The sequence below is a fragment of the Somniosus microcephalus genome, chromosome 28 (genome assembly GCF_052327205.1).
Source record: "Somniosus microcephalus isolate GS21.2 chromosome 28, FLI_Smic_1.0, whole genome shotgun sequence".
Taxonomy (NCBI): Eukaryota; Metazoa; Chordata; class Chondrichthyes; order Squaliformes; family Somniosidae; genus Somniosus; species Somniosus microcephalus.
The window spans coordinates 12,683,850-12,693,627 of NC_141014.1; the positions used below are offsets into that span (position 1 = coordinate 12,683,850).

The window sequence follows — 9,778 nt, forward strand, 5'->3', positions numbered from 1 at the left end:
TGGATGAGCTGAATGGCCTCCCTCTGTGCCGTTATGACTCTATGATTCTACAACTCTATTCATGAAGCTCAGGATCCTGTAAGCTTTTTTAACTGCTTTCTCAACCTGCCCTGCCACCTTCAATGATTTGTGTACATACACCCCTAGTTCTGTCTGTTCATGCACCCCCTTTAGGATTGTACCCTTTAGTTTATATTTCCTCTCTTCATTCCTTCGAACAAAATGTATCAGTTTTCTGCGTTAAATTTCATTTGTCACGTGGCCGCCCATTCCACCAGCCTGTCTATGTCCTCTTGAAGTCTATCACTATCCTCCTCACTGTTCACTGCACTTCCAAGTTTTGTAATTGTGTCCTGTACAAACTTTACTCTGGCTGTGCAGTTTGGGTTTGATTGATTACCTACCGTAGTGTTCAGGCCACATGGGAAGAATGGGGTGAATTGATTTATTAGTCACCCAAAATTGTGCATTTTAAATCCTAATCAAAGATTTTCTGTGTGCTGTGAGAATAATTTGCCCTGTAAATAATGATTTGGCGGTCACAAACTGACCCTTAAGTCTCATGATTTTCATTGCTTTCTGTGCAACCCCAGTGGCCTAATGGATAAGGCACTGGCCTTCTAAGTCAGGGATTGTGGGTTCGAGTCCCATCTGTGGGTGATGTATTTTTAAGATTGGCACTATGATATAGTCGTCAAGGCCCAGAATGTCAATGCAGCCGTCCAGAATAAACTCGTAGATGGTCAGGGCAGTGTTCGCAAGTTGATAGACATTCTGAAGGGATTTGGGAAGGCAGAGTAACCGAGAGGTCCGCTGGAGATATTTCTGTGGAAATGTGGAGAAGTGTTGTGTGGCAGAAAGCAGTGGTGAAGTTGGAGGCCACCATAAGATCCAGAAATGGACGTCGGCCCAGGAGAGTGAATTTCTGGCCAGGACCCAAACAGCAGCAAAATAAACCAGTGGGACAGTCCCAGACACAGCAGGAAACAGCAGCGATGGGGGATGGGCTGTAAACTGGACAAAGTTACCTTCAAACTGCAGCAACTGAATAGAAGATCAGAGTCACAGCAGCTGAGTCTTACAGTGTATTCCAGTGGAGTTTCCTAATATTGATGGCAGAGAAGGCCAGGAATTGGGAATCAAATTTGAGCAAAGTTCCAGGGCTCTCTGGTGAAAACAAAGAGTGGGCAGGGTCGGGGAATGGACAGTGGGCACGGTATCTCCCTAAACATCTCCACCTCGCTGCCTCTCTCTCCTCCTTTAAATGTTCCTTAAAACCTACCTCTTTGACCAAGGTTTAGGACTCCTGGCCTAATATCTCCTTATGTGGCTCGGTGTCAAATTCTGTTTGATAATCGCTCCTGTGAAGCACCTTGGGACATTTTACTATGTTAACGGCGCTACATAAATGCAAGTTGTTGTTGTAGGTGGCTCTGGTATGGCGCGAGCAGTGACAGATATGATGGGTGAAAATAGCTCCCATCTCTGCTGAACTTTCGAAGACCCTGAAACTGTGAGGCAGATGTCACATTTCGGAGCGGTCAATTGCTCTCAGGCGGGTTACATTGTGCATTCAGCCCCAGTGGCTTAATGGATAAGGCACTGGCCTTCTAAGCCAGGGATTGTGTGTTCGAGTCCCATCTGGGGTGATGTGTTTTTAATGATTGACACAACAGCGGTTTAGGCGGGGCAAGTGGTGGAAGGTGCTGCCAGGCGGGGAGGCTGCATTAAGGAGGATTGTATTATCACCTGTAGCCAAGATTCCATCAAGGCCGTAAGGTCAATGCAATCATCCACAATAAGGAGGGAGAGAGAAGACAGGCCAGTTAGCCTGACATCAGTCATTGGGAAAATGTTGGAATCCATTATTAAGGGAGTGGTAACAATGCACTCAGAAAATCATATGATTAGGAATTTGTGAAATGGAAATTGTGTTTAACAAATTTATTGGAGCATTTTGAGGATGTAACTAGCAGGGTAGATACATGGGAACCAGTGGATGTCGAATATTTGGATTTCCAAAAGGCATTCAATAAGGTGCCATGTAAAAGACTTTTAAAAATTTGTTCCTGGGATGTGGGCATCGCTGGCAAGGCCAGCATTTATTGCCCATCCCTAGTTGCCCTTGAGAAGGTGGTGGTGAGCCGCCTTCTTGAACCGCTGCAGTCTGTGTGGTGAAGGTAGTCCCACAGTGCTGTTAGGGAGGGAGTTCCAGGATTTTGACCCAGCGATGATGAAGGAACGACGATATATTTCCAAGTCAGGATGGTGTATAACTTGGAGGGGAACTTGCAGGTGATGGTGCTCCCATGCGCCTGCTGCCCTCGTCCTTCTAGGTGGTAGAGATCGCGATTTTGGGAGGTGCTGCCGAAGAAGCCTTGGCGAGTTGCTGCAGTGCATCTTGTAGATGGTACACACTGCAGCCACGGTACGCTGGTGGTGGAGGAAGTGCATATTTAAGATGGTGGCTGGGGTGCCGATCAAGCGGGCTGCTTTGTCCTGGGTGGTGTCGAGCTTCTTGAGTGTTGTTGGAGCTGTACTCATCCAGGCAAGTGCCGAGTATTCCATCGCACTCCCTGACTTGTGCCTTGTCGATGGTGGAAAGGCTTTGGGGAGTCAGGAGGCGAGACACTCGCCGCAGAATTCGGCGATGGTAAGGCAATTGAATATCAAGGGGCGGTTGTTAGACTCTCGTAAGTTGGAGATAGTCGAGAATCAGGGGGCACCAATTTAAGGTGATTGGCAAAAGGACCAAAGGTGACGTAAGAAAAAACTTTTTTACGCAGTGAATGGTTAAGATCTGGAATGCGCTGCCTGAAAGGGTGGTGGAGGCAGACTCAATCTTATCTTTCAAAAGGGAGCTGGATAAGTATCTGAAGGAAAAAAATTCCAGGGTTACAGGGAAAGGGCAGGGGAGTGGGACCAGCTGAGAGCCGGCACGGGCTCGACGGGCCGAATGGCCTTCTTTCGTGCTGTAACCATTCTATGATGCTATGATAGTCATTGCCTGGTACTGTGTGTGGTGCCAATGTTACTTGCCGCTTATCAGCCCAAGCCTGACTGTCACCCAGGTCTTGCTGTATGCGGGCATGGACTGCCTCATTATCTGAGGAGTTGCGAATGGAACTGAACACTGTGCAATCATCAGCGAACATCCCCACTTCTGACCTTATGGTGGAGGGAAGGTCATTGATGAAGCAGCTGCAGATGGTTGGGCCTGGGACACTGCCCTGAGGAACTCCTGCAGCAATGTCCTGGGGCTGAGGTGATTGACCTCCGACAACCACAACGCTATGCAAGATAAGGTGTTCTGGGGTTGGGGTAATATATTAGCATGGATTGAGGAGTGGCTAACAGATAGAAAACCGAGAATAAGGAAAACGGGTCATTTTCCGGTTGGCAGGCTGTAACTAGTGGGGTGCTTGGGCCTCAGCTATTCACAATCTATATTAATGACTTAGATGAAGGGGCCGAGGACAATCTATCCAGATTTGCTGACGATACAAAGCTAGGTGGAAAAGTAAGCTGTGAGGAGGACACAAAGAGCCTGCAAAGGGATCTAGACAGATTAAGTGAGTGGGCAATAAGGTGGCAAATAAAGAATAATGTGAGGAAAGGTGAGGTTATTCACTTTGTTAGGAAGAATAGAAAAACAGAATATTTTTTAAATGGTGAGAAACTATTAAATGTTGGTGTTCAGAGAGATTTAGGTGTCCTCGTACAGGAAACACAGAGAGTTAGCATGCAGGTACAGCAAGCAATTAGGAAGGCAAATGGCATGTTGGCCTTTATTGCAAGGGTGTTGGAGCACAAGAGTAAGGAAGTCTTACTACAATTGTACAGGGCTTTGGTGAGACCACACCTGGAGTACTGCGCACAGTTTTTGTCTCCTTATCTGAGAAAGGAGATACATGCCTTAGAGGCGGTGCAACGAAGGTTCACTAGATTGATTCCTGGAATGAGAGGGCTGTCCTATGATGAGAGATTGTGTAGAATGGGCCGATACTCTCTGGAGTTTAGAATAATGAGAGGTGATCTCATTGAAACATACAAGATTCTGAGGGGGATTGACTGAGTAGATGCTGAGAGGTTGTTTCCCCTGGCTGGAGAGTCTAGAACCAGGGGGCATAGTCTCAGGATAAGTGGTTGGTCATTTAAGCCTGAGATGAGGAGGAATTTCTTCACTCACGAGGGTTGTGAATCTTTGGAATTCTCCACCCCAAAGGGCTGTGGATGCTGAGTCGTGGAGTATATTCAAGGCTGAGATAGATAGATATTTGGACTCTAGGGGGAACAAGGGATATGGGGTCGGGCGGGAAAGTGGAGTTGAGGTCGAAGATCAGTCATGATCTTATTGAATGGCGGAGCAGGCTCGAAGGGCTGTATGGTCGACTCCTGCTCCTACTTCTTATGTTCTTATGGCGATGGACATTGAAGTCCACCTGATGGTATGAGAGTTCATGGGGTCCGGAGTCAGCGTTGAGGACTCCCAGGGCCACTCCCTCCCGTCTGTGTACCACTGGGCCGCCACCTCTGGTGGGTCTGTCCTGCTTGTGGGACGGGACATACCCAGGGATGGTGATGGAGGAGTCTGGGACCTTGGCTGATAGGTATGATCCTGTGTGGTTGCATTCTAGCCCAAGGTACAAGTTTAAAGTTACCTGGGCCCACTGACCATCCACCTCTTTGTTTACATCATTCAGCCCTGGAAATTTCCACAGAAATACCTCCAGCATACCTCTCGGGTACTCGGATAAGCAGATATTAGGACAGGTGCCCTAAACCTTGGTCAAAGAGGTAGGTTTTAAGGAACATTTAAAGGAGGAGAGAGAGGCAGCGAGGCGGAGATGTTTAGGGAGATACCGTGCCCACTGCCCATTCCCCGACACTCCCCGCTCTTTGTTTTCATCAGTGAGCCCTGGAACGTTGCTCAAATTTGACTTCCCAATTCCTGGCCTTCTCTGCCATCAATACTACACTACTCCACTGGACTCCACTGGAATACACTGTAAGACTCAGCTGCTGTGATTCTGACCTTCTATTCAGTTGCTGCAGTTTGAGGGTAACTTTGTCCAGTTTACAGCCCATCCCCCATCGCTGCTGTTACCTGCTGAGTCTGTGACTGTCCCACTGGTTTCCTTCTTCTTAGGCAGTCCCTCGAAACCGAGGATGACTTGCTTCCACATTAAAAATGAGTTCTCAGGTGACTGATGAGTCCAATGCGGGACCTACACACTCTGTCACAGGTGGGGCAGACAGTGGTTGAAGGGGCGGGTGGGTGGGGTGCTTGGGTTGACGTGCGCTCCTTGTGCTGCCTGCGCTTCACTTCCGCTTGCTCCCGGCGACGAGACTCGTGGTGTTCGGCGCCTTCCCGGATGCTTCTCCTCCACTTTGTGCGGTCTTGGGCCAGGGATTCCCAGGTGTCGGTGGGGATGTTACACTTATTCAAGGAGGCTTTACGGGTGTCCTTGAAGCGCTTCCTCTGCCCACCTGGGGCTCTCTTGTCGTGCCGGAGCTCCGAGTAGAGCATTTGTTTTGGAAGTCTCGTATCGGGCATGCGGACAATGTGGCCCGTCCATCAAGGCTGATCGAGCGTGGTCAGAGCTTCGATGCTGGGGATGTTGGCCTGAGCAAGAACACTGACGTTGGTGCGCCTATACTGCCAATGGATTTGCGGGTCCTTGCAGTTTATTAAACCCCACTGGTTTATTTTGCTGCTGTCTGGGTCCTAACCAGTAATTCCCTCTCCTGGGCCGACATCCATTTCTCCACCGTTTCCGGATCTTATGGTGGCCTCCAACTTCACCAGTGCTTTCTGCCCCACAACAATTCTCCACATTACCCGCTGTAATTATTTGCACGAACACCTTTGCGGTCTTCTGCGCGCATGCGCAGTATACCGGAGCTGTGCAGGCGCGCCCGATCCACATCTGCGCAGGCGCGCTGTATCCTGGAGCCTCACCTGTGCAGCACCCAACGGTTGTGGCCTGCACTGTGGGCCCGGCGTTCCTCGGCTCCGTGCGGAGAAGATCACTCAGGGGAGCCGCTGGTGGCTGGGGAAGAGGGGGGCGGGGAAGAGCGAGGTTCGAAAGGGGAGAGAGAGAATCGACAGGGGGGAAGAGAGGTGGGATGGAGAGGCGAAGTGAGAGAGGTTCGAAGGGGGAAGAGAGAGAAGAGATTGGAGAAGAGAGAGAGAGAAGGGAGAAGAGAGAGGGAGGAGTTCGGATGAGGAAAGAGAGGAGGGGGAGAGAGAGAGGAGGGGGAGGAGAGAGTGGAGATTGGAGAGAGAGAGAGAAATCAGAGAGAGAGAGGGGGTGGAGGGGCGAAGTGAGAGAGGATCGAAGAGGGAAGAGAGAGAGGAGATTGGAGTAGAGAGAGAGAGAAGGGAGGAGAGAGATAGTAGATCGGATGGGGAAAGAGAGGGGAGAGAGGAGAGGGAGTGAGAGAGAGGAGACTGGAGAGAGAGGAGATCGGAGAGAGAGAGGAGAAGAGAGAGAGAGAAGGGAGGAGAGAGAGACGAGATCGGAGAGAAAGAGGAGAAGAGAGAGAGAGAAGGGAGGAGAGAGAGAGAGGAGATTGGATGGGGATAGAGTGGAAAGGGAGAGAGAGCAGGGGGAGTCAGGGAGAGGAGACTGGTGGGGGAGAGAGAGGAGATCGGAGGGAGAAGTGGGGAGGAGATCGGAGGGGGGAGTGAGGAGATTGGAGGGGGGAGAGAGGGAGATCGGAAGGGGAGAGGATCTAACGGGGGGAGAGAAGGTCAGGAACTCGTAGGGGTGTAAAGAGCATGGAGAGCACAGTGGGGATGGGGGAGGAACGTGATCCCGGTCTAAATCCGGAGGTCCTGACACTGTCATTCCCTGAAATGAATATTTATTTGTGCTGATACACAAATTAGCATTGATCCATTTGTTCTTTGTACCTTACCTCAAACTTTACTCTGGCTGTGCACAGTTTGGGTTTGATTGATTATCTACTGTGCTGTTCGGGCCACATGGGGAGAATGGGGTGAATCGATTCAGTCCCCACCCAACAATGTGCATTTTAAATCCTAATCAAAGATTTTCTGTCTGCGTTGGGAATAGTTTGCCAGGTAAATGTAAATGCCACGACTGGAGAATTTTAGCTGTGAGGAAAGATTGGATCGGCTGGGGTTGTTTCCTTTGGAACAGAGGAGGCTGAGGGGAGATTTAATTGAGGTGTATAAAATTATGAGGGGCCCAGATAGAGTGGATAGGAAGGATCTATTTCCCTTAGCAGAGAGGTCAATAACCAGGGGTCATAGATTTAAAGTAATTGGTAGAGGGGATTAGAGGAGAATTGAGGGGAAATTTCTTCACCCAGAGGGTGGTGGGGTCTGGAACTCACTGTGTGAAAGGGTGGTAGAGGCAGAAACCCTCGTCACATTTAAAAAGTACTTGGATGTACACTTGAAGTGCCGTAACCTACAGGGCTACGGACCAAGAGCTGGAAAGCAGGATTAGGCTGGATAGCTCTTTGTTGGCCGGCGCGGACACGATGGGCCGAACGGCCTCCTTCCTTGCTGTAAATTTCTATGATTCTAAATAATGATTTGGACGTCACAAAATGGCCCTTAAGTCTCACGATTTTCAGCAAGTTAATTGCAGCCCCAGTGGCCTAATGGATAAGGCACTGGCTTCCTAAATCAGGGATTGTGTGTTTGAATCCCATCTGGGGTGATGTGTTTTTAAAGATTGCCAGGGGCGAAAGGTGCAGCCGGGGGGGATTTTATCGGCACCTTTCAGCCAAGTTTCGGTCAATGTCATAATATCAGTGCAATCGTCCAGAATAAGTTTGTAGATGGTAAGGGCCTCGTTTACAAGTTGATGGGCGTTCTAAAGTGAGTGAGGATTTGGGAGGGCAGAGTAACCCAGAGATACGCTGGAGCTATTACTGTGGAAATGTGGAGATTTGCTGTGGGGCAGAAAGCGATGGTGAAGTTGGAGGCCACCATAAGACCCAGAAACGGTGGAGAAATGGACGTCGGCCCAGGAGAGTGAATTTATGGTCAGGACCCAGACAGCAGCAAAATAAACCAGTGGGACAGTCACAGACACAGCAACGATGGGGGATGGGCTGTAAACTGGACAAAGTTACTCTCAAACTGCAGCAACTGAATAGGAGATCAGAGTCACAGCAGCTGAGTCTTACAGTGTATTCCAGTGGAGTATTGATGGCGGAGAAGGCCATGAATTGTGAATCAAATTTGAGCAAAGTTCCAGAGCTCACTGATGAAAACAAAGAGCGGGCAGGGTCGGGGAATGGGCAGTGGGCACGGTATCTCCCTAAACATCTCCGCCTCGCTGCCTCTCTCCTCCTTTAAATGTTCCTTAAAACCTACCTCTTTGACCAAGGTTTAGGGCTCCTGTCCTAATATCTCCTTATGTGGCTCGGTGTCAAATTCTGTTTGATAATCGCTCCTGTGAAGCACCTTGGGACATTTTACTATGTTAACGGTGCTATAGGTACTTGAGGGAAATAAACTTGCAGGGCTATGGGAATAGAGCGGAGGAATGGGACTGACTGGATTGCTCGAAAGAGAGCTGGCATTGACTTGATGGGCCGAATGGCCTCCATCTCTGCCGTTATGACTCGATGACTCTACAACTCTATTCGTGAAGCCCAGGATCCCGTAAGCTTTTTTAACTGCTTTCTCAACCTGCCCTGCCACCTTCAATGATTTGTGCACATATACCCCCAGGTCTCTCTGTTCATGCACCCCCTTTCGGATTGTACCCTTTTAGTTTATATTTCCTCTCCTTATTCCTTCGAACAAAATGTATCAGTTCACTCTTTTCTGCGTTAAATTTCATCTGCCACGTGTCCGCCCATTCCAACAGCCTGTCTGTGTCCTCTTTCTTATGTTCATTAATAAATAGACATTCTTATTATGAACACAGCTAGCTTTTGCCAGCTACTTTTATTGAGCACATGTGGGCTTGTACAGCATCTTGTAGAGGCTTCCATCTTGCCTGCTGCCTTGTGGGTAGCCTAGCCTCATGGGTAATGTAGTCTTAATATAATATATAGCTGGGTAGTGTAGTCTTATACATACAGCTATATACAGCTCTACTGCTCCACCTAGTGTCCACCACAGAATGACATGTTATTGATTACTACACTCTTGAAGTCGATCACTATCCTCCTCACTGTTCACTGCACTTCCAAGTTTTGTGTCATCTGCAAAGTTTGAAATTGTGTCCCGTACAAACTTTACTCTGGCTGTGCAGTTTGGGTTTGATTGATTACCTACCGTAGTATTCGGGCCACATGGGGAGAATGGGGTGAATCGATTCATTAGCCACCCAACAATGTGCATTTTAAATCCTAATCAAAGATTTTCAGTCTGCGGTGAGAATAATTTGCCCTGTAAATAATGATTTGGCGGTCACAAACTGACCCTTAAGACTCATGATTTTCATCACTTTCTATACAGCCCCAGTGGCCTAATGGATAAGGCACTGGCCTCCTAAGCCAGGGATTGTGGGTTCGAATCCCATCTGGGATGATGTATTTTTAAAGATTGGCACTACGGTATTGCCGTCAAGGCCCAGAATGTCAATGCAACCATCCAGAATAAACTCGAAGATGGTCAGGGCCGTGTTCAGAAGTTGATGGGCATTCTAACGGGAGTGGATTTGGGAGAGCTGGAGGTATTTCCGTGGAAATGCTGTAGAATTGCCGTGGGGCAGAAAGCGGTGGTGAGGTTGGAGGCCGCCATAAGATCTGGAAACGGTGGAGAAATGGACGTCGGCCCAGG

At 48.9% G+C, this 9,778-nt stretch overlaps 1 non-coding gene across 1 annotated transcript; it reads left to right on the top strand.

Moving 5' to 3' along the window:
• The first annotated feature begins 9,453 nt into the window (after positions 1 to 9,453).
• On the top strand, positions 9,454 to 9,526 carry trnar-ccu (transfer RNA arginine (anticodon CCU)). Its single transcript has one exon. It is a non-coding gene; the product is annotated as a tRNA-Arg (tRNA).
• Positions 9,527 to 9,778: the final 252 nt, after the last annotated feature.